Source organism: Pristis pectinata, chromosome 42 (genome assembly GCF_009764475.1).
Source record: "Pristis pectinata isolate sPriPec2 chromosome 42, sPriPec2.1.pri, whole genome shotgun sequence".
NCBI classification, from domain to species: Eukaryota; Metazoa; Chordata; class Chondrichthyes; order Rhinopristiformes; family Pristidae; genus Pristis; species Pristis pectinata.
In genome coordinates, this window is record NC_067445.1 from 2,013,376 (window position 1) to 2,039,528 (window position 26,153).

At 48.2% G+C, this 26,153-nt stretch overlaps 1 non-coding gene across 1 annotated transcript; it reads right to left on the reverse strand.

Moving 5' to 3' along the window:
- Positions 1-2,453: 2,453 nt before the first annotated feature.
- On the reverse strand, positions 2,454-2,535 carry trnas-aga (transfer RNA serine (anticodon AGA)). Its single transcript has one exon. It is a non-coding gene; the product is annotated as a tRNA-Ser (tRNA).
- Between the last annotated feature and the right edge of the window lie 23,618 nt (positions 2,536-26,153).

A 26,153-nucleotide genomic window follows, 5' to 3' on the forward strand; every position in this document is an offset into this window, starting at 1 on the left:
ACTTATTCTCTCTCTGACCCGGTTCTACTGACGGGTCCCGGCACTGAAACGATAACTCGCTTTCGATTTCCGCCTGAGCTGCTGAGTGTTTCCAACATTTTCTGTTCTACGGCAGAGCTCAGCCTTTCACAACAGACTTCAATGTGTATTGGACCATATCTAAGCACAATAGGTCGTTCTCTTGTCCAGACCTGCCCACATAAAATGATGGAATAAAAGTAAATTTAATATTGAAACGCGAGATTTTCATTCTAAGTGAAGTGAAACGAACATTGTGTGAATGTGTGACGTGACAGGGTTCCGTTGTTAAATGTTCTGCTGAACAACAGCAGAGGATGCTTTCGATCCATCGATCTCTGGGTTCTGGGCCCAGCACACTTCCGCTGAACCACTCTGCTGTGAGACAAACAAAGTGCAACTTTCCGTATTCCCTCCTTTACTCATTTTTGCCGTGTTCCTTTCCGACTTATACTGTTTCTTTTGTTGGTTTCTCTTTACTTCCCTCTGACTTACTACTTTATCTCTTCCCATAATCTTTCTCTCACCCCCTCTCTCTGCCCTCCACTCTCTCCGTCTCCGTCTCCCTCTCCCTCTCCCTCTCCATTTCCCTTTGTTCCTTATTCCTTGTCCCATCCAGTTACTATCCCTGTGCTGTCTGTACTCTGTCCCAGTCGGATCCCAGTTCCCAACATTTCAGCAACAACTGTGTTTGACATTACTTAATTGACACTGTTCTTGCGGCCCTGCTGTCGGACATTCTGTTTCTCTTCCTCCGTGTCTCTTCCGCCTTCTCTGGGTCAAACGTGAATGTACAGAGCAGAGGGCACGGTCTGTGCTGCTGTGGGGCATGACCCGGGGATACTGAAGTCTCCCCGCGGGCCACCACGCAAAGGCTTCACCCACACCTGGTGGTGACTCATTTTGCCCAATCCCGAGATCTCATTAACTTCCCACACCTATCACTATAACTCAATAAATGTCGGATTTCCTTCAGTGCTGAAGGGCCGGCAGCTCACATTGTCTCTTTGTGACCTTCCTGATATAGGTTGTCGACCCGAAACGTCGACAATTCCTTTCCTCTCACAGATGAAGCTTGACCTGCTGAGTTCCTCCAACATAGAACATGGAACCGTGCAGCACAGGAACAGGCCCTTGGGCTCACAATGATGTGCCGAACTATTTAAATTAGTAATCAAATGCCCGACTGAACTAATCCCTTCTGCCTGCACAATGTCCACATCCTTCCATCTCCTGCACATCCGTGGGCCTGTCAAAGAGCCTGTTGAACTCCCCTTTCATATTTGCCTCTAAAACCACCCCAGGCAGCGCATTCCACGCACCCACAACATTGTGTAAAAAAAATGCCCCGCACGTCTCCTTTGAAATTACCTCTCTCACCTTAAGTGCATGGCCTCTGGTATTGGACAAGTTAAGATTAAGAGGCGCAAATCTGGCAGTTGGCTATGGACATATTGCAGGTGAGATCTTCATGATAGATGTCACTTTCCCAGCCCTTTGTGGCTCGAGCGCACATCAGGTTTGGATTTTACTGGCCTTCCGTTCTGAGGTCAGTCGGAAGTCTCTCCAGGAACGTGCACCGGGGTTTTGTTCCAAATTCAAGGTCACCAGCGTGTAGATGCCGGAGATTGAATTCGGGACCTCATAAATGCAAAACATGCGTGCCCCCAGTGAGCTACATTCCCCCTCCTATTCCGTAATTTAAAAAGGCCGCTGCTTGCTGTGTCTCACCCGTTGAGCAAAAGACGTAGACATTGGAACATAGCTAGTAGGGCTGCCACCGGCCATTCGGCCGTTCACCATTCAGTGCGATTATGATTTATCAATCCCCTGTCCCGTTCTCTCCCCAGACCCCGTGGGCCGAAACCATTTAGATTTCAAATGAATGATCGAAGAGCTAAAAGTAAATCAAATCACGACAGTTGTCCCGCAATCCCGTCAGTTCCAAGAACATCGCCGGAGGAAGCACACACATCCCAGTGAAAGGGAGGCGGAACACCGGGGCTCCCTGATGTGAGACACGGCAGGAAGGGCTCCCACTGAGCTCAGTGAGGCAGCAGCAGTGAGCTGCCGCCTCCGGACAGTGCAGTGTTACCCAGCTGATGATGACACGCACAGCGAAAGCTGCCGGATCGCCAGCGTCCCTTGGTGGGGTCGAACCACCAACCATTCGGTTAACAGCCGAACGCGCTGACGGAGTGCTCAACTGAGAGACCCTGAAGGAAGCGGGGATGAATTCCAGTCTTGGTGAAAGGTCCCGGCCTGAAATGCCGACTGTTTATTTCTCCCCGGTCATTTCTTGTGTGTTGAGGAATGATTCTCGGGTTGGGACGCCGCGACGAGGGACTGGTATTGGGAACCGGCTTTTCACAATCTAAATCGATGTTTTGGATCCGGGGGTCACGGATAATATAATACAGAAAATTCAAGAAACACGTATTCGGCAGGATTCGAACCTGCGCGGGGAAACCGCAATGGATTTCTCGTCCATCGCCTTAACCACTCGGCCACGACTACCCCTCTCCCCACGGCTGGGCAGACAGAAGGACATCGGCCACCAGACACGATCCATGGATGCCGGGACGGACGGGGTCAGCACCGATCCCGGAGTGAGAGAAACAGGACTGATCCTGAACCACAAATAGCAACTGTCTGAAACACTCAGCAGGTCAGGCAGCGTCTGTGGAGCGAGAAATGTTTCAGTCGATGACCTTTCACGCTGAAGTCCGGCGGGCGGTTGGACGGAGGGAATGTCAGTCAGAGCGGGGCAGGGTTTCCTCACCAGTCACCACACCCCCAGACCTCCCAGTTTGCTCTCAGTCTCTGACCGTGGGCACCAGCAGCAGGGACAGCGGTTATTGTCATTCCCCAGCTGCCCTGGTAAAAGGTGGTGCAGGGCCGCCTCCCTGGGTCGCTGCGCCCCGTGTGGTGAGGGCGCTCCCACTGGGCTCTCAGTAACCGGGCTCCAGGATCCTGACCCGTCGCCCAGACAGCGATGACTATGGGGGGGGGGGGGGACTGCAGTGTGGCCCGGGCTGGGCGGCCTGTCCGGTTTCACTCTCCTTCTCTTTTCTGATCCACCCGACGGGCTTGCCGGGCTTCTTCAGAGGGCAGTCACCAGGTAACTGCATTTGGTGTGGGCTGGAGTCACGTACAGTCCAGAGCGGGTGAGGACGGCGGGTTTTCTTCCCCCAGCACCTGGGAGTCAGCAGGTGGGAGAGACTGAGATCGGTTGGCGGGGCTGAGCTGATGTTCCGTCTGCTGTCATAGGGCATTGACCTGACACTTCTGTCTTCTCTCTCCACGGGCGCTGCGTGACCTGCTGAGTTTTAGAGCACGTTTTGATGTCATATCCAATTTACAGCAACCGCAGTATTTATGGGCTGTTTGGACCCGACGCTGGATATAAAAGAGCTGACGGTCTGGGGCAAGAATGACATCGGTGCGTTAAATTCTCCCCTGACTTGAACAGGTGCATTTTAATGAGTATTAAGGAGGTGGAGGAGCCTTGGTTTCCATGTGCAGAGACCCTTAACGTGACAACTAATGCAGGTGAGGGTGCGACGCATCCAAACGGGGGAGCTCCTTCATTACGCGGTACATGGAACTTAACAGCAGGGTGGCTTTGTTCCAAACATGTTCGAGTTTGAGTCGGCCCACACTGGAGGGCTGTGTGCAGTTCTGTTCGCCACACTGTAGGGAGGGCCAGATTTCGCGAAAGAGGGTGCAGAGGAGATTCACCAGGATGTCAATTCCCTTATAAATGTTTCCTTTGGAACAGCGGGGATTGCGACGCTTGTTGATGCCGCGCTTTGTCTAAGGCTGAATTCTTTTCAACTGTCGACACCCTCTGAGTTGTACTGGAGGAAGTCCTGTAGGAAACAGTGAATAATTGTTGGTGACCTTCCAAAATATTTGGACTCTGGAACAGTTACCGCTTGTACAGGTCGTTCCTGTCCCACAGAGATCCCAGTGATCCAAACAACTGAATCCTTCCCCTTCATTAAATCTTCAGCTGCGAATTTGTCTGCCATATCGCTTTGTTCTTCCTCTCAATCGTCGTGGCACGACGAGTAATACAGATATCACTACCCTTAAGATCCTCCTTTTTCTCCTGTTTCCTGACTCCCGATATACACTCTGCAGGACCTCATGACTTTTTCTGCATGTGTCATTAGTCCCAATGTGTGCAATGACTTCTGGCTGCACACACTCCCTATTGAGAATGTTCTGCAACCGCTCAGAGGCATCCTCGATCCGGGCACCAGGGAGGCATCACACTATCCCAGAGTACTGTTTGCGGCCACAGAATCTCCTGTCTGCCCCCGAACTATCTAGTCTACTATCACTATTGTGGGTCTGCTTTCACCCTTCCTTGCTGCGCTTCAGAGCCAGTCATCAATAAAATCAATAAAAAGGAAGGCCATTGGGTCAGAGGAGGTGGAATCCTTATGGATGGAGCTAAGAAATATCAAGGGTAAAAGGACAATAGTAGCAGTCATATATAGGCCCCCTAACAGCGGTCAGGAAGTGGACGATAAGTTGCAGTTTGAGATAGTAAAAGCATGCCAGAGTGACAATGTGAAGATAATTATGGCGGATTTTAACATGAAGGTGGACTGGGAAATCCAGCAAGGCGGTAGAACTCAGGAGAGTGAGTTTGTGGAATGTCTAAGGGACGTTTTTCTGGAGCAACTTGTTGAAGAGCCCACCAGGGGATCGGCTGTTTTGGATTGGATGCTTTGTAATGAACCGGGGGTGATTAGGGTATTAAAGGTAAAGGAACCACTCGGAACCAGTGATCACAATATGATTGAGTTCAGTTTCAAGTTTGAGAAGGAGAAGCTGATAACTGGTGTATCGATATTTCAGTGGAAGAAAGGAAATTACAATGGTATGAGAGAAGAGTTCGCCCAAATTGATTGGAAGAGTAAGCTAGCTGGAGGGACGGCAGAGGAGAAATGGAAGGAATTTCTTAAGGAAATAAGGAAAATAAAGGATAGATACATTCCAAGAAAAAAGGTTTTGGATGGAAAAAAAGACACAAATGTGGATAACGAGAGGGGGGAAGGCTAAAATAAAAGCAAATGGGTCGGCTTACAAAGAAGCAGAAATTAGTGGGAAAACATAAGACTGGGAAGCTTTTAAAAACCTGCAGAGAGAAATTAAGAAGGTCATAAGGAAAGAAAAGATGAATTATGAAAGGAAGTTGGCGGATAACATGCGAAATGATAGTAAGAGTTTTTTTTTAAATACATAAGGAGTAAAAGAGAGACACGGGTTGATATAGGACCAATTGATAACGGTGCAGAAGGTATAATAATGGACGATAGAGAGATGGCAGAGGAATTGAATGAATATTTTGCATCGGTCTTCACCGTGGAGGACATCAGCAAAGTGCCGGTTAGTCAGGAGTCTCACGAAGTGGAACTGAGTTCAGTTAAGATTACTAGGGAGAAGGTGCTCGGAAAACGAAATGGTGTAAAGACTTATAATAGTCCCGGACCTGATAAGGTTCATCCCCGGGTTCTGAAGGAGGTGGGTTTAGAGATAGTGGAGGGATTGGTGATAATTTACCAGGAATCGATAGATTCCTGCATGGTTCCGGAGGACTGGAGGATCGCAAATGTAGTTCCGTTGTATAAGGAAGGTGGGAGGCAACATAAAGGAAATGACAGACCTATTAGTCTGACGTCAGTGGTGGGAAAATTATTGGAATCTATCCTCAAGGATGGGTTTACGGAATACCCAGAGGCGCAAGACAAGATAGGTCCTAGCCAACATGGTTTTGTGAAAGTAAGATCCTGCCTGACCAACCTTTTGGAGTTTTTTTGAAGAATTCACAGGTAGAGTGGATAAGGGAGAGGCGGTAGATGTTTTGTATTTGGACTTTCAAACGGCCTTCGAGAAGATGCCTCACAAGAGATTGATTAATAAAATGAGAGGTCATGGAATTACGGGTAGGATAGCAGAATGGGTGGAGCATTGGCTGGTTGGTAGAAAGCAAGGAGTGTAAATAAAAGGATCTCATTCTGGTTGGTTACCGGTTACTAGGGGTGTGCCGCAGGGGTCGGTGTTGGGACCGCTCCTTTTTACCTTGTACATCAACGATTTGGATAATGGAATAAATGGTTTCGTGGCAAAGTTTGCGGATGACAACAAGATAGGTGGAGGCGTAGGGAATATTGTGGAGATAGGAAGGTTGCAGAGGGACCTAGATAGTTTAGAAGAATGGGCAAGGAAATGGCATATAAGATTCAATGTTGAGAAATGTGCAGTTATACACTTTGGAAACAGAAATAAACGGACACATTATTATCTCGAAGGAGAGAAAATTCAAAGTACGGAAGTACAAAGGGACTTGGGGGTACTCGTGCAGGATACGTTAAAGGTTAACAACCGGTCGGATCGGTGGTAAAGAAAGCGAATGCTATGTTGGCATTCGTTTCGAGAGGTATAGTGTATAAAAGTAAGGAAGCGTTAATGAGGCTCTACGGGCCACTAGTGAGTTCTCATTTGGAATATTGTGCGCAGTTTTGGGCCCCACATCTTAGGAAGGATGTGCTGAAGTTGGACAAGTTTCAGAGGAGATTTACGAAGATGATTCCAGGAATGAAAGGGCTTACGTATGATGAGCGTTTGTCGGCACTTGGACTTGGTCACTGGAGTACAGAAGAATGAGAGGGGACCTCATAACGACATTTACAATGTTGATAAGAAAGGACAGAGCAGATGTGGCTAGGCTGTTTTTCTTGGTGGGTGAGTCCACGACCAGAGGGCACAATCTTAGAATTAGAGGGTTACAGTTTCAAAACAGAGATGAGGAGAAATTTCTTTATCCAGAGGGTGGTGAATTTGTGGAACTCCTTGTCACGTACAGCAGTGGAGGCCAGATCAGTGGAGGCGTTCAAGGAAGAGATAGATAGCTATCTAAATAGTCAGGGTATCAAGGGATATGGGGATAAGGCCGGAAATTGGAATTAGAATAGGTTTTATTTTCTCCCCATTCCCCATTTCTTTTTTCCCTTTTCCCTCGAGTAGACTCGATGGTCCGAATGGCCTGCTTCTTCTCCCTTGTCTTGTGATCTTGTGATGATACCATAGTGGGTCGATACTCTCTGCAGTTTACTGGGTAAGAGGTGATTGCCCCTCACACTCTCTGGACCCACGGATTCATGTCAGAAGCCGATGGATGATTTTTTTTAAAACTGATAGCAAGTGAAAATCTAAAAATAACTCATATTGCAGCAACATAAGACAGCCACAGGAACTGCTGAAATACTGAGCAGATGAGGCCATATCTGTGGGAAGAGAAAGGAGTTCACATTTCAGGTCACAATCCTCTCCTGTATCTTGCAGGCATCTTCTGTTCCCTTTTCCGTTCTGACGAAGGGTGTTTGACCTGAAGCTCTGTTCCTCTTCCCACAGTGTCTCAGCATTCCCCGCATTTCTTTTTGTTTTGCAGCTCAGCAAAGAGACTATTCGGCTCATGGCGTCCGTGTCGTCCATAGATAATCAGTCGACCTTCATGAGCAACCAGGACCACTAGCAGGAGAGAATTTCCAAAGTACACTTGAACATGTAGTCGGGACGTTAACTGGCCCTTTGAAATGCTCCTCGTGTGCAAGTGATTGGGGGAGTTGATGGGAATGTTGTGAAAATAAAATGGGATCAGTGTAAACCGGTGATTGATGTGTGAATCCAGTGTGTTGAATGGCCAGTTTCTGTGCTGCGTGACTCCATGACCATGACCCTGTCACACAAGAGCTTAGATTGCAGTGACGACGGAGAGCGATTTATGAAGCTATTGGAAGCACTGGGATAATTCAGCTGTGAGGAAAAAAAGCATGGAGAAGCGGAGGTTACTTTTGAGTCTCTGGACAAGAGAACGCTTCAGGGAGAGGTAACGGCTGTTTACCAGCATTTATAAAACAGTTAATATTTGCAAGTGAATGTTCATTCAAGGGAGAAAGAGAAGGCATCGGACATTATGGAGAGAGAGAGGGAGGAAAAAGAGAGAGAGAGAGAGAGGAGAGAGAGAGAGTAAATGACGGTGAAGAAAATGAGTGGGACATACGGGAGCAGGGGAGGGCAGAGAGAGAGCTCAGAAAAATACTATAAGCGCACAACAATTCACACATTTGCAGAAAGAGAAACGGACGGCGTTAACGCTCCCAGGGAAATGCGTTGACAAAACCGGGTAACAGGGGTAAAAGTTCGTATCAAGCTGAAAGGCGAGGGGGGAAGGGAGGTGTGGGACAAGTGGGGGATCTCTGGGATGGGAAGAACGGGCTGCGGACAGGATCAGCTCTCACTGTTGTTTCAGATCTCCGTTCACAACACGATTTCCACTTCCCTAAGTGACCATGTCCGGTAGGGAGCAGGTCGGCAGATTTAATTGTAATGTTTCATACCATTTATTTCTAACGTTCAGAATCCGATTCAGCGGATATTTCGCCGGGTTCTTCAGTTCCTGTCGGAATTTGCTCTGAGTCACGGCGGTGGGACAGGGGCCGAGGACCTGCAGCATTCCCGATGGGAATTCTGTGATCTAATGGGGATAAGTGGAAGAGTAACTGTGAATCTTTGAAATTCCATGATCGATGTAAAACCCCACCTGTGTTATCCACAACAGAATGAAACTGCCGGTTATGCTCAAGAGTAAAACGATGGATTTCCTTCGGTTCTCCATCTTTGGATCCTTGTCATTATCTGTTGCTGAGGCCCTCGAGCCCTCTGCGGACTCTACCTGCCGCTGAAATCCGTCTGACAGTCTGGTCATTGAGCAGAAATCAGAAATAACGGCAAACAAGGGGTTAAATGCGGCTTAGCAACTCAAATGCCGCCTATGCGGAGTATGTACTGAAGCTCCAGGGAACATCATCAATTTTTTCGTCAGGCTCCTATGTAAAGTACTTTGGCACAGCCTCTGAACAACCCAGCACACTCACTGTCACTATAACCACAGCCGCCGTTCTCTCGGTGCAATATTTTGTTTTCAGCTTCTCACAGCAAATGGCGACACATCAATCGAAGGTGAAAGCGACTATCAGCCAGACAGAGAGCGCTGTGCTTGCAGATATACTGAGACTGCACACGGGAGTGATGCGAAGGAATGACCGCGGTAAATAAATCCCAACAGTCCACGTCAGCAGTGGGTCCTAGATAACGACCAGGAGATCGGCCGCTGCCATTCCCATCAGGTCTCGAGTGATGCAGTTCGACAGACCGCACTTTCCTTGAGACGGTATCGCAATAGCCACCAGGTTAACTGGAATCAAGAGAAAAGGAAGCAGAGAAATGACTGTCCAGACCCGAAGCCAATGCAGGAGTTTGACAGGTCCCGGTGACATCTCCACTTTGTTGCTGCATCGAGCGGTGGAAATTCGTTCCTGTCTCCTTCTAAGGATCCGGAGAAGGGGCAGAACTGGTATGTACACAGAAGGAGATTACGGCATCTTGTAAAATGTGTCACATCTGGATTAGGAATCCTAAATACTGATTTAAATTTGTAGTAGCGGGGAAGCTCCAGCTGGATAATTGCCTCCATAGAGGCGATGAGGGATGGATCAACTGTACCGGCGCCGCCCGCGTATTCTGCTGAATGAAGTTAATAAATCCGGGCAGCAGAATGCGGCGTTGTTCCAACAGCCAAGCACGAACTACGTCCCTTCGCCGCACTCCCCGTCAGTGACGGAACAATTAAACGAAGGATCAAAAACATTAAAAACCTGGAAGCGCTCAACCTGGCAAGCAGCAAGTCCGGAAAGGGAAGCCGGTTGTCGTTTTGAGTCCCCGACGCTTCCTCAGAACTGTTCGGGGAAAAACCCGTGAGCCGCACCGTTCACAGGTTTCTCGTTCCAGACACGCTACTTGCCGGGCTGAGTGATCCCAGCATTTTCTGTTTGCGTTTCACATCTTATCATTTGTCATTTTGTTGGTTTTACAATGGAAGGTCGGCTAATGCCCACTGGTACAGTGCGGGCTGTCACACCTCACAGCCAGACGTCGTCTCCCACTGAATCCATCACAACGAGACAATAGACAGGGCTTCAGCAACCTGCAGAAGTCTCAATGCAGTCGTCTGACATCTGGAGCGCTGTTAAATGCAGACATAATATAAAATAATTACAGTATTGATAACTGTTAATTACAATGTAATCTCTGCTGCCAAGAGCAAAGAACCATAGAACCATAGAACAATACGGCACAATACAGGCCCTTCGGCCCACCATGTTATGCCGCCCTTCAAATCCAACCCCTTCCAACCACATATCCCTCTAACTTAAATTCCTCCGTATGCTTATCGAACAATCTCTCGAACTTGTCCAATGTATCAGCCTCCAGCACCACCCCAGGCAGCGTATTCCATGCACCAACCACTCTCTGGGTGAAAAACCTCTCTCTGACATCACCCTTGAAATTCCCACCCAATACCTTAAAGCCATGTCCTCTTGTTTTGAGCATTGGCGGCCTGGGAAAGAGGCGCTGGCTGTCCACTCTATCTATTCCTCTCAATATCTTGTATACCTCTATCATGTCTCCCCTCATCCTCCTTCTCTCCAATGAGAACAGCCTTAGCTCCTTTAATCTCACCCCATAATCTACACTCTCCAATCCAGGCAGCATGCTGGTTAATCTGCTCTGCACCCTTTCCAACGCTTCCACATCCTTCCTATCATGAGGCAACAGTACTCCAAGTGTGGCCTAATCAGAATTTTGTAAAGCTACATCATCACTTCGCGGCTCTTAAACTCGATCCCACGATTTATGAAAGCTAACATCACATAAGCTTTCTTAACTACCCTACCCAGCTGCGAGGCAACCTTCAGTGAACTGTGGATATAAACCCCCAGATCCCTCTGCTCCGCTACACTCTCCAGAATCCTGCCATTTACCTTGTACTCCGCCTTGGAGTTTGTCCTTCCAAAGTGTACCACCTCACATATCTCTGGATTGAACTCCATCTGCCACTTGTCAGCCCAGCTCTGCATCCCATAAATATCCCTCTGCAAGCTCGACAGCCCTCCACACTATCCACAACATCACCGATCTTTGTGTCGTCTGCAAACTTGCTAATGTATTTCACTGAATTCTTCACAGATTTCCCACATCCAGTCATTGCACATTTATTTAGTTATAAAAAGAAATTCACATTAGCATCATTCTACAACATGGGTTTCTTCACAACTGCTCAGATTTGCCAACTGTTGATTATCTGTTTCCTGTCCTTAACGGGCACAACCATTCCCAGCACAGACAATCATCCCGGGCTGTATAAACGGAATCACAGCAAATGCAATGCAGCGGCTACAAGACCAAAGGCGCAGAGACCGTGCACATTCCATTATTGTGAAAACAAACTGCTGGAGGAACACAGTGGGTCAGGCTGCAGCTGTCCGAACCGGTGAGTTCCACAGATGCTGGTCGACCCGCTGAGTTCCTCCCGCAGTTGGTTTTTATTCCAGATGTCAGACGTCGCCTGCATCTCCATTTCATTCCTGAAATGCTGCGACTGGACAGGTATCTGTACAAACACGCAGAGAGAGAGAGAGGGGGGAAAAATCCAGAGCTCTGGAATTGGACAGCAATTTTCACCATCGGCAGCTGACACAGCGGCTTACCGGGAACACCAGCGGCTGAAATAACAGGATAGTAAATGTCTCGTAACCATCATATTCTGGATATCTCATTTCAGTGTGAAGCTGTGACCTGTTGCTCCGGAATCCACAGCTCCGGCAGACTCCCTGAGCTGATGGGATCCAACAGGCTCTGATTTCTGCAGACGGTCAGTCTCCAGTGACACGTTTATACCCCTGACCATTGTTCTCAGTTACAGTCATTTGAACAAACACCTTATATCAACACTATTATATCCAGTGCAAATATTGTGGCGACTTAACACAAATACGTCAACGTGCCCAGAGCTTTCTCTTTTGTAAATAAGACCAGTAAATTTGATCACACATGACTGATCGTTTCCGCAGGCCGATTCATCCACATTTGTCACTGATTTCTGCCGAGTGTGCAGTGAATTCAGCGGCACAATCCGACCCATTGCTCTGCCCCTGCAGTTGCCCAGACAGAACTCCTTCCCTCAGCTCCTTCCTGGCCGCACATCCAGCCTCCACGCTCAGTCCACTCTCCCTGCCCAGCAGACTACAGGTCCCGTTCTTCATCACCGCCTCCTTCACTCGTCTCAGTTACCTGAAGATATTTTCTTTGCACAGATATTCATTGTTTTATGACATGCAACAATGTTTCAAGATGTTCTTGACAATTTAGCTAATTTTGTATTTCCTGGACGTCTGATGTTCTAAATAGTTGATAACAGTGTAACGGCCCTGGCTAATGTGTAAAGTAGCAATTATGAGATGAAAAAGTCGAGCGTTAAATATATTCCCTGCCAATTACAGATTTCATGCTGTATATAGATGAATTATCCTGCTGCTTGTTTCCTCGCTGTGACCATTTGCCCGGTATCCCTGTGCTGAAGTGCTGGTCCAGCAGTGCAGAAGCGCCGCTGCAGGAATGGTTCCTGGACAGTGCGCAAGGCTGGGGCGACATTGCAGTGTTCGGAGCCTTTGCTGCTGAGCGAATGAAAGTCATATTCCGATGTGTTCTGGGTTGAAATGTTTGCCGGACAAATTAAGTTTTAATTAGCGTACACGTGACGCAACAGCTTTGTGCGAAAGAGTCGAGATGGAAAATTGGTAATGACAGCACATATTTCAGAAACGTTTAATACCTGGACCTGTGGGGCATGTGGTAAGCAACACAACACTGTGCTTCCTGAAATAACCTCTCTTCAGTAACCTGTTAGTTGCCCACTTAATACCCGTGCCGTCTCTCCTCTGAAGCTCCTCCAGCACTATCACATTGTTCCCATATTGGGACGCTCAGAACTGCACACAGGATTATAACTCTTGATTTATTTAGTTGTAATATAAACCCCTTATTCTAAAACCCCATGTCACCACAATTGAAAGCAAGTCATATGCACAGAGCTTCTGAAAAAGTGAGACAATCTTTTCACAATGGAGAAATTCCGACAACACTCTGAAAGTTAGCTGAGAGCAGACCGGCAATGGTGTAATTAATGGTTTCATCAACATTAATTCGACGAATGCCCGCTTTCCATCACCACTTTGATTGTGTTTATTCCTGTTTATTTTTTTGAACGCATGACCGTCCGTATCGGACAGAGGGAAGACGGATAAGCAACAGGTTGCAAAAATCTGGAAGTGTCAGTTCGGTGAGCAGCCGGTCGGGAGGAGATGGCGGAGCAAGTGTCGTATTGTCGCTCCATATGAGTTTGCAGAGTTATGGAGAGATGGAGGAATTGGGATTGATGGCAGAAAGAATCGTTAGTGTTTCAGGATCCTTCATCTATTGTGGGCCAGATCGGGGGATGATTGGTGAGACTGGCCGTGCTGTGGACAAAATACACGTAGCAGTGCCTTGGATAAGAAAACATATGAAGGGTCAGTGGCAGTGGATGAACCGCATGTCCATTGGTGTTGGTGAGGTCGGGTGTGAGAAAGACAAATGTTTGCTTCATCGACCTGGGAATTCTGAGCCAAGTAACAGTCCATTCTCCTGTCTGAAATAACCCCTCTGCAGCAACCTGGTAAACAAGTGATTTCAACTTCGCCACAACCGCCGGACATTTGTGGGATTCACGGCCTGTGTTTCTGTGCTCTTTTCTGTAATCCAAAGCCCAGAATCCCCTTCAGAAAACGCAGGTGTTTCTGCACTCAGCCGCCACATCCATCCTCACCAGCTGCAATGGGTCGTGCACACCGCCACAGCAACAAACTGGAAACCCACGTTCACCGAACAGAGACAGAGGCAGAGACACGCACACACATGCGGCCAATAGGATAGAAACACCGAGAAACAGAGCTTGAAACAGGCAGAGAGACAGAAAGCACCGACAGGCACTGAGAAGGGGAGACGTGCAAAACTGAGTCGCTCCCTTCACAATTTCTGTACAACTGTGCTATAGCTACACCCATAAACGTAACCGGCTTAACATCCCGCTGTCCAACTCCGGAATACACCAACCCACCAGAGCTGGAAGAACATAGTTCCTTGTCGTCACTGACTTTGATTTACTCTCAGTCCTTTCCCACCCATAATACACACACACCACACACACACACACACACACACACACACACACACACACACACACACACACACACACACACACACACACACACACACACACACACACACACACACACAATAACACAGGAACACAGACAAAGACACACACAGAGTCTAAAAATTCGGAGAGCCATGTTACAAAAGCAGGAGATATTTGTGAATGAATTGAAACCAATAACTACGGAGGGATTAGTGAAGGAAGCATCAGTCTTTCAGAGAACAAAATAAAAATAAATTGGAATTATCAACCGCCAGAGGGAGGAGTATGGTTGAATTGGAAACAAAACATAACTGCCTGAGCAAAGGAACAGGCGTAAGACGTTTAATGGGGAAAAATACATAAAATACATGAGGTGGGAGAGACAGCAAGAGAGAGAGAGAGAGAGAGAGAGAGAGCAGACACAGAGAGCGAGTCAGAAACAGACAGGGAAAGTCTCATTCTGTACCTGTCAGTCTCTGCTACATTGTGAGAACGTGGAGCTCATTCTGTACCTGTCAGTCTCTGGGACAGTGTGAGAGTGTGGGGTTCATTCTGTACCTGTCAGTCTTGCTACATTGTGAGAGAGTGGGGTTCACTCTGTACCTGTCAGTCTCTGGGACAGTGTGAGTGTGTGGGTTCATTCTGTACTTTTCAGTCTCTGGTACAGTGTGAGAGTGTGGGGTTTGTTCTATTTTCATGTTAGTTGTTCCACAAATACGTTACTGACTAGCTTTATGTAATTATCGATGCTTATTGTTCAAACTATATTTAAAACAACTATATTTAGTCACCTTTGGCTCATTTTGAAATAACACTAACTTCAGTGCAAGTTTGAATAATGTTGGTTATAGTGCGCTGAGATTCAGAGAGTCAGGCAGCTCAGAATCAGGTCATTTGGCCCATTCTACCCATGCAGACCATCGATTGTACACCTTCAATAATCCCAGTGCAAAAAAGAACGGTCTATCTCCTTCTATACCTTGGACATTCTCCTTCTCGGTTGAATGATCGTTTAATGTTCTGTCCGCTTCAAGCAGCTACTGGGTTGGTGCAGTCCAGATTCAAAAAACTTCTGTGTGAAAATAAATCTCCCGCAGATCCTCTCTAATCCTCCTATCCCCAGTCGTTGCTCATGCCTGTCTGATTTTTTCATACATATGCAAAGGCAATGATTTTCCTGCTCGCTATCATATCATAGCTCCGATGCAGATCAGAACATAACTCTTTGATTGAATGGTGAATAATGCAAAACAGCCTGACACTGTGTTTGAGTGTTGGACTGGCCTGCAATATAATTCTGAGTGCATTGTTCTTGATAGCACTGCACCTCCTCCTCACTGACCACCAATAAAGACGCACCTCAGGGCTGACTGTCTAACCCCTGCTCTACTCACTCCATAGCTTCGACTGTGTGGATGAACACAGTTCCAACGCCCTCTACAAAATGGCCAATGCCACCACTGTTGTTGGCAGAATCACAGGAAAGGACGCGAGACGTTCAGGAGTGACATTGGTCAGCTGGTTGAGTGGGAACAACGTCTTGTTCATCTTTAGCAAGACCAAGGAACTGATCGTGGTCTTTAAGAAGGGAATTCAGGATAACACGCAGCAGTCCTCATTGAAGGATCTGCGAGGAAACGGGTCAGCAGCTTCAAGTTGCTGGCTGTCAACATCTCGAACGATCTAGCCAGGGCCTAGCACAGAGATTCTGCCATGAAGAAGGCACGCCAGCGTCTCCACTTTCTTAGAATTTTAAGGAGATTCGGCAGGTCATCGAAGACTATGACAAACTTCCACGTATGTGCAGTGGAAAACATTCTGACTCGATGCATCGCAGCCGAGTATGAGACCTCCAATGCACAGGAACACAGTCGGCTACAAGGATTACGTTCCATCACGGGTACAGATCTCGCCACCATCAAGGACATCTACAAGAGGCGATGGCTCAGGAAGGCGACATCCATGATAAACGACCCCCATCATCCGGGCCATGTCCTCTTCTCGATGCTGCCACCAGGCAGTAGGTACAGGAGCCAGAAGACTCACACTTCAAGATTCGAAAACATTTTCTTCCCCACTGCCATCGGGTTCTTGAAGCGACCTGAAATTCCCCACTTCTGCGTTTGACTATATTTCTCTCAAGTTGCATTGAGCTTATTATGTTATTTTCGGTAATTTTCTTGTATAATTTCTGTATAATTGATGTTAATTTAATTTTATTTAATTTTTGTTTGTCCTGTGTGTAACGCACTGTGCTATTGCATAACAAAGTTTAATTATTATGACAATTATAGCCTGGTTATGTATTGCCATGACAATAAACTTGAACAAGTTGGGATATGAGCGCAGATCTGGATCGAACAGGACTGACCAGGGTCTCACATTGCGCAACGTGGGTGATTGATGAACTGTTGGGAAGTTAGTCCCTCGGGTGAAGCCACCCTTAAATCCTGGCCGCATACTCCCAGATGTCTGTCTGATCCTGTGATATGGGCATATGCTCGACAATTATTATTTGAATGATAAAAGATCGTAGAACTCGGAGATCAGAGGGATCTGCGTGTCCTGGTGCATAGTTCATGGAAATGCCCGGGTGCAGATAATTAGGGAAGTTACCAGAGTGCATAGAATTTCAAATATAGAATTGCATCTATAAAAATAAGTTAATGCTTCAGTTCTGTCGAGGACTGTGGAGGCCATGCCCATAGCAAACGAAGCATTACTTTCTTTCAGGATATTATCCTGTTGAAGTCAATTCAGTCAATAGTTGACTCGACTAATAACAGGAATACAAATATTATTTGATGAAACAGCGTTAGGCAGTTTGGGTTCTTATCCGCCAGTGTTCGGAAGGAAATGGTTATTTGTTGAAATACATAGGATCAACGAGAGTCTTGAAAGGATTCACATTGGAAGGATGTTTCCACTGGGGAGAGAATCTATAACCCTTGGCTCTTGTCTAAAATAAGTGGTCATTTATTATTTAAGTGTGAAATATTTTCTCTCAGTCGTTCGTTAGGCCACAGAACTCTCTTCCGCTAAGGGACATGGATGCCGAGATTTGAATATATTGCAGGCTGCGGTCGACAGGTACTTGATAAACAGGGGAGTGAAAGATAACGGCAGGTGCATGGGAACGTGGAGTTACTGGTCAAATGAGATGATGGATCATCTGACTTAATGGAGGAGTGTGCTTGCGCGGCTGAGTGGGGAGTCCTGCTCCTAGTTATGTTGATGTTTCTGCATGTTCCTCTGGCGTTGTGACCAGGACTGTACACAGCGCTCCAGATGTGGTGAATTTGTGTTTATACAGTTACAGCAGAGCTCCCTGCTCTGGCATTCTGTGTCTTCAGCCAACAAAGGCAAATCTCCCATCCGCCTCCTTAACTGATGACCGCCAGACCTGTCCCCCTACCTTCAGGGATCTGCCCACTTGCTCTCCGAGTTTCCCTCGGCTCCTTTGTTCTTCATGCTCTACCGTTGATTGTTTGTCCCTTGATCTTATTTAGACTCACTGCCAGCATCACCTCACTTCCGCGGATTGAACATGTGCCCTCTCGCTTTATACACCTCGCTAACTGGAAACATATCCTATTATATAACTATGATCGTCATAACGTGTGCGCATCAAACCGGTCCCCCACCCCTCAGCCTCCTCCGCTCCAAGGAAAACAAGGCAGCCAAGCCAATCTCACCTTATAAATGAAGGGCTCATGGTCGGCGACATATCGGTGAATCTCTGCACATATCCCGATATAACCACGTCCTCCACATAATGTGGCCAACTGAAATTTATTACCCTCAGTCGCTCCCACCTCTGGACTCTCGGAGAAGAAAACCTGTCATCCAAACCCGCTCTATGTGACTCCAGCACACACCAATTTTGTCGCCTGGATCAGATCAAGCACGTCGGATGAATCAGAAAGGAGACGGGGAGTGAGACCGGCCCCGGCCGCCCAGCCCAGGCTACCCTGCATAAGGCACCAGCCCCCGCCCCCAATCACGATCGCTGCCTGGACGCCGGGTCAGAATCCTGGAGCCCGGACACTTGAGAGCCCAGCGACCAGGGAGGCGGCCCGGCACCACCTTCTCTAGGGCAGCTGGGGAACGGCAATAACTGCTGCCCCTGCTTCTGATGCCCATAATCAGAGACTGAGAGCATGATGGGAGGCCTGGGGGTGTGGTGGCGGGGTGAGTAATCCAGCCCTTAGTGAGCCTCTCGCCGTCCAACTGCCCGCCGGAGATCAAGGTGAAAATGTCATATACCTGAGACTTCAATCCTATTTCTCCCCCCCCCCCCCCCACAGATCCTGCCTGACCTGTTGAGCGTGTCCAGAATGTCTGTTTTCAGTTCTGAATCAGTCCTGTTTCTCCAATTCCGGGATCGGTGCTGTTCCCTACGTCCCGCACCACATTGGACACATCACATAGGAAAATTCCTTCTGTCTGTCCGCAGTAATGGCCAAGTGTTTAGCGCGTTGGACATGATATTCATTCGGGTTTTCGCAAGCAGGTTCGAATCCTGCAACGGAAGCAGCAGGTCGGCCTGGTGTAAACATTATGTGGGGGATTTTGTGGGGACCTCTGGTTTGTGCTCTCAGAGGAAGAAAACTATGGGATCAATAAAACGGTGTTTACTCTGGTTCAATTCTACCGTTCTGAATTTTGGACGTTTTCTTGGAAATATTGTCGCTGCAGAAGTCCTCGTTACTCCTGAAAGTCGACAGATCATTTGCCGCCGACATGAACGCTCTGAGCGGCGCAGGTTAACGTTCGGTTGATGGACCCAGGGGTGGATGAGGATGTGCCGAGAGTGATGTTTGGCCTCTGTGTGAAAGAAGCCAGTTGGCCAAAACACAACAGCGCCTCCCATTGGTTTCATGGCGACATTGGCTTTGCTCCCCAGTGAGCAGGGGTCCTGAACTTTTTCAAGGGCTTTGGTGAGAATGATCAACGGATCTGGAAAGGCAAGAAGAGAAATGGGCAAAATAAAGGTGAAATGGAGGTGGAAATTCATAGCAAAGTTAAAGCCTAGATCGACGGTCCCGTTTTGTATTCTCCCCTGATTAATAAGTGTAGGGTGACTGCAAATCCTTGCAGGGGAACCACATTGGGGTCAGATGTCGTGCAGTATGGCTCAGGAAGACAGATACTCTCCCTGAAGACCGGTGCTGAACCAGATACATTTTGACGATAATCCGGTAGATATGACAGTCTATGTATTGCCACAATTCCAGATTGTCAGCTGAATTTAAATTGCACAAGTGTGTTGTGGATGTGACACACCCAAGCGCCTTTAAATTTACCCGGTTCAGAGTTCATCTGCTGTTTTGTAAAGAGAAAACCTTCACCTTGCCCACGTCACCGAAGCTCCGTTTGTCCCTCATAGCAGATGAAGGATTGTCTATCAATAACATTGATCCTGTTTCTCTCTCCACTAAAGCTGCCTGATCTGCTGAGAATCTCGGGCATTTTCAGTTTTCCAACTTCTGCAATATTTTGTTTCTGAATCCCACATTCCGTTAGCCCTGACACTGTAGCAACCTTTTAGTAAGTTATAAAAACAATTTAAAAATCTTTATAATCTGTCACCCACCCCTCCTCCCACTGGGCCTCACCCATCAAAGGAGCTCCAGTGTCCCTCTTCAAATAAACCCTGGGAAGTCAGCCTCTACAGAGGGGACACAACATAACTTTATGTTTATACAGAACAGTGAACGGGTCAGAATATTCCGGGACAAATCATAGCAGGGCCATAAGGTACATGATTGAAAACTTGAGAGCTGCCACTTTAAAATGTCTGATAAGTCCTTGGCTGAATTTATAGCTTTTAATGGACGTCCCACCGTGGAATAAATGGCACCGAGTCGAGACGTTTTGGGGTTTTGGGGATGCGACGAGCTCGGCCTTGTTTCCTCACGGTATGGTCGGCAGTCTCGGCGTGATCAGATGCGCCAGTGGTCAAGTAGCCAGTGGTCAAGGGGGCAGAACTGCGGAAATGTACTTTTCACCAGAATTTTGCCTCAAAGATCCTGCTCGATAAACGTCCTACCATGAGGAATCGTTGCAGCCCACATCTCAGGAAGGAATTAACAGCCAACGCCAAACACCTTTCCCCCCAGCACACACGAACTGAAGTGTTAATTCAGCGCTGATGGTCGGTCCTGGGCTGAGTCTGTCATTGTTCTCGTTCAGGAAGAATCTCCAGAGCCCACGACATTGCCTGATCCTGTCACCACCCATCCCCTTCCCCACCGTCAGCCCACCCACGTTGCACCGAACGACAAGGAAATAGACACAAGGCGGAAGAGATTTTATTCGTTTATTTCCAAACTCTGTGAACAATATGCTTGATATTTGATTCACAGTCGGGATGATATCACAGCGCGCTGTTCTCGGATCAACTGCATGTCCAGGATTGCCACTTTTTACAACATCATGGTGATGTCGTTTAGAGTATATTCAGGTGAAGAATTGGTAAGATTTGTGGAGGGTTGGGATGTGTAGCTGGAACACCTGGATAAACCGCAGCAAACGCAGCTGCAACTGGTGAACATCTGCTCGGGGATCGGGGATATTTATGACGAGGCCGTGTCTGCAGCTATTTCTATGACTTGATTAATTTCACAATGAGATTCACTGGGTATTTCACCGCGTTCATCAGCTGCTCCCGGAACTTTCTTTGTGTCAGGACATAAATTCCTGTGTTAGTGCAGGTGCCGAGAAGCTGCAGCATGTTTGCTACTAGATAGAAATCACTGTCCGCGCTGTACTGACTGCCAAGAACACGCTGAAACACAACATACACAAATACTGTGCTCCACAACAGGATGAAACTGCCCGATATGCTGAAGAGTAAAATGATGGATTTCTTTCGGTTCTCGAGCTCCGTGTCCTTGTCATTCTCTCCATTACTGCGGGCCCGGAGCCCCCTGCGGATTCTACCAGATAGTAAAACATACCTGGCGGTCAATGAATTCACTAGAAATAACAAGAAGAACGGGAGGCAAGGGGTGAGGGTAAACATAAACAACTCAAATGACGCCCATGAGGATAAATTTAAGAATGTCCATTTCAAGACACACCCATGGGGTACCTTGCGGATGATATATGCTGGGTCAAATGTAAAGTACCAGGGAACGCTGAGGAAAAAGCTCAGTACAGTCACCGTCCCAATAACAACAGTCGCCGTTCTCTCGGTGCAATATTTTGCTCTGAGCGTCTGGCAACAGATGGCCACAAACCGATCAAAGGTGAAACCCACGGTAAACCAGACAGAGCTCACAGTGGCTGCAAACGCCAGGACAGAGTTAAGGGAGCACACGGGGGTGACGGTCAGGAATGAATGTGGGAGATACAATTCACCGATGGTCCTTACTATGACGTCAATGATGACAACCAGGAGATCGGCCGCTGCCATTCCCACCAGGTAGCGGGTGATGCATCTGGAGAGACCGCACTTCCATCGGGACAGGATCACAATCGCCACCAAGTTCACTGGAAGATAGACAAAATCAGAAATAATGTTTTCCTGAGGTCAGCAACAATAACTGCTGAAAAAAAAATCCCGGCTGACACTGAGAATGGAGTTTTTGGAATAAAAGTGGGAATGCAACAATTTATCCTGGGAAGCTGAGGACAAATAAACCGCCATTCCGCACAGCACCAGGAACCCGGGTTCGACTCCCACCTCGGATGCTGACTGGGTGGAGGTCCCACCTTCTTTGGATGACCGATTCGCTTCGCTGCGGGGCTCCGGTTTCCTGCTGCATCTCAAGGACTTTTCAGTGTGTTGACGGGCTGCTGTAAATTCCCCCACAGTGCAGGGTGATGGCAAGAGCAACACAATGGAGGGGTGGGTATGTGAGGGGGAATAAGTTGTAGAACTAAGGTAAATGAGAAGGGGAAGCGGCTGACAGGATTCTATTTTGGGGTGAACGTGGAGTCAATGGATTGAATTCCTTCCTTCTGTGATGTAATAAATGCCAAATAAATAATGTCGTTATTGGAGAACAGACACGGGTGGGGACAAGTTTGTGGAGCGCAGGAACTGTAACTGAGGCAATAACTGTCCGGCAACTGGTTCCTCACCCTGTTCCATTTGAAATCCCTCCAATGGTTTCACGAATTTCACAACACTGTTCACAGGACATTCCCACTTCCCCGACACAACTGCGACATCAAACTGCGAAGTTCCAAATGGACTTTGTTCTGATCCAGCCCAGCTGCAGCTTGAGGGACCCCTCAGACTCTTCAAGGCACTTATCAGCTGCTCTTGGGACCAGCGCTGGTTCAGGACATCAAACCCGGTGCTGCTGCCCGTGCTCGGGAGATGAGCGTCAACGTACCTGACGCCGATTGCGTTAAAGGCTGAAGTTCAGATGTAGGAAAGAACATGACATGACAGTTGGGGCTGGACTGCTGCGCTTCAGGTCAGATATAATGAAGAGTAAAACGATGGATAACCTGCTGCCCCGCATTTCAGGACACTTGAATATATTCTCATCAGAGAGAACCAGAGTCTGCTGCTGACTGCAAACCACACGTCCAAAACAACCACAATGTATCCACAATTGCTGAGAGTGCTGGGGCTGTAAAGGGCTATGGACAGGCAGATGACTGACAGGGCAGAGCGTAATCACTGAGAAAAGGGAACTCACAAAGGACATAGAGAAAGATTATAACCTGCACTGGTGACAGGGCAGGGTCAATGTGCAGTGGGGACCGGCAGGGTAAGTGTGCAGTGGGGACCGTGTAAGTGAACGTGCAGTGGGGACCAGGCAGCGAGAAAGTGCATTGGGGCCTGGGCAGGATGAAGGTGCAGTGGGGAGCAGACAGGGTGAAAGCGAAGTGGACTCTATGTGCAGGGTGAAGTTGCAGTGGGAATGTGGCTGGCTGAAGGTGCTGTAGGGACTGGCAGGGTGATGGTGCAGTGACGAACGGGCAGGGTGAACGTTCACTAGGGACTGGGCAAGGTGAACGTGCAGTGGGGAGCGGTCAGGGTGAAGGTGTTGTGGGGACTGGGCAGGGTGCAGGTGCCGTGGGGACAGAGCAGGGCGAAGGTGCAGTGGGGACCTGGTATGGTGAATGTGCAGTGGGGAACGGCAGGGTGCACGTGCAGTGGGGAGCGGACAGAGTGAAGGTGCAGTCGGGACCGGACAGGGTGAAGGTGCAGTAGGAACCGGGCAGGGTGAAGGTGCAGTAGGAACCGGGCAGGGTGAAGGTGCAGTGGGTACGAATCAGGGGACAGGTACAGTGGGGGCCAGGCAGCGAGAAGGTGCAATGGGACCTGAGCAGGGAGAAGGTGCAGTGGGGACCAGACAGTGTGAAGGCGAAGTGGACTCTGTGCAGGGTGAAGTTGCAGTTGGAACGGGGCTCGTTGTAGGTGCAGTGGGGACTGACAGGGTGACGGTGCAGTGGGAACCGGGCGGCGTGATATTGCATTGGGGACCGGGAAGGGTGAAGGTGCAGTGGGGACCGGACAGGGTGAAGGTGCAGTGGGGAACCGGCAGGGTGCAGGTGCAGTGGGGAACCGGCAGGGTGCAGGTGCAGTGGGGAATGGCAGGGTGCAGGTGCAGTGGGGAACGGCCAGGGTTAAGGTGCAGTGGTTCCAGACATGGGGAAGTTGCAGTGGGGGACCGGCAGGGTGAAGATGCAGTGGGGAACCGGCAGGGTGCAGGTGCAGTGGGGAACCGGCAGGGTGCAGGTGCAGTGGGGAATGGGCAGGGTGCGGGTGCAGTGGGGAACGGCCAGGGTTAAGGTGCAGTGGTTCCAGACATGGGGAAGTTGCAGTGGGGGACCGGAAGGGTGAAGATGCAGTGGGGAACCGGCAGGGTGCCAGGTGCAGTGGGGAATGGGCAGGGTGCAGATGCAGTGGGGAACGGCCAGGGTGAAGGTGCAGGTGACTCTGAAGCTGAATGTGAAGGATCTTTCCTTCCCTTCTCTTTTACCTTTCTGTAAATCAAATTCTTACCTTGATCTTTTGTCCATAAACGTCAACATTATTTGTCAGATCCTTCATTGAGACTCCCCTCACATTTTGTTCCACCGAAAACATATCCACTTTCTCCAATAATTCCTCATCACTCCCACTTCCCGCACAGAATAATGGGCGGGAAATGATGCTCTGCCATTCTTCCAGTCCAATCACATCATTGCTGTAATATGGAAACGATACCTCTCTACGATGCTCAAACTGTGACCAGGCTGGTTTGTCAACTACTTCACACATAAGTCTTAGGCTCTGGTATAATGTGGAATAGCGCCGGTATGCATTTCAGATACCTGACTGGCATCCCACACCACCTTGGAATATCTGTGCACGCACAATCCAGAAGACAGAATGGTTTACATTTTAGCAGAATAACGTCATGGATTTATAAACGGCAGTTTTCCTCCAACATTCACATCAATTCACCGCAGATTTAACAATTCATCTGCACACATTGTGGAACTTACAGCAGTGAAGGAAACGACTTACTCACACCTCTTTGGGTGAGAGTGGAAACCGGTACATTCAGAGGGAACCGATGCGCTGACGGGGAGAATGTGCAACCTCACCACAGACAGCATCCAAGGTCAACATCCATCCCTGGTCACTTGGACGATGAGGCAAGAAGTCTGACAGGACAGCTACTGTGCCGCCCAAGGAGAAGAGGAATTTAGAATCTGACACTGAGCTCAGCAATGAGGTTTAAGAAAGAACTCACGGACAGTTAATTGATGTCCAAGAGCAAAAATCAACACATCTCAGACCAGCTGCATCACTGTATATTCACAGTGAAGCAAATATAATGAGGAATGCAGATGCTGCGTGAACAAAGTCGGGAGATCTGAGGCTTGCAGAGGAGTCACAACAAATCTCAGCCTAAACCATTGACCACAGGAAGTTTACCTCTGTGTATGATACGCAACGTGCACCGCACCAACCCTCCCAGTTCCCTTTCCAGTAACGTATCCCTGTGTTCTCTCTGACACCCAACAACGTTGACTAGTACCGTCACCTCCAGGTATAGTGTCCCACAGCTCACAGACCCATCCCCAACTGGAACAGATGCTGCCCTTCTCCACTGACGTTGGGTCACAGAGCCTGGATCCCCCACCACTCACTACTGTAGCAGAACCGACACCCACAAAGAGGCAGCAGTTCAACAACAACTCTTCAGTCAGCTGCTGTGAGGGTTCTGGATCCACGGGATTCCCCTCACAAAGCAACAAGGTATGAGGATCAGACACAGACTTGTGCCCCGTCTGTCACCCAAGTCCACGCCACAATACATAGATCTGATCTCTGATTCGGACAGACCCTGGACAGGGACAGAAATGTACTCTGTCTCTGCAATAACACGGCTCCATTTCTTTCAGTCTGAAAGATACTTTAACCAGGAACAACCGAGCTCAAACATCACCACAATGTACAAAGGGAAATGGAAAAGCTCCATTTCTGGTGACGGAGCATCACAGCCACGGACCAGTGGGCAAATAAAAAAAACTAGATGCTGAAAATCTGAAATAAAACCAAAAATGTTGCATAACTGCAAATGCTGGAATATCCTGGGCAGATCCCAGCAGGTCAGACTGAACGATGTTATCCCATACTTAGATATTGCAATTTCCCAGCTTCATCAAAGACACATATCACTTTACAAAGATTGTTAACTCCCTGACCGTGATCCCTGATGCCACCTTCTTTATCATGGACATTGGAAGCCCGCACACAAACAGAAACAGACATGGGCCTGAAGGATGTTAAATGTTTCCACGAAAGCTTTAGTGAAACCAACTAACCTGGGCCTGACTAAGAATGACTTTGAATTCAATGACGAATGTGGCTTACAAGTCACAGGGACAACAACGGGGAAGAAGTTTGCCCCAGTTTATGCAAACAAGTCTCTGGCAGTCTGAAAAGAGACACTCTTCCAGAAGTGGGGCAGGTGACTGATGTGTTATTGCAGTCACCGAGATGACATTTGGGGAGTGCGAA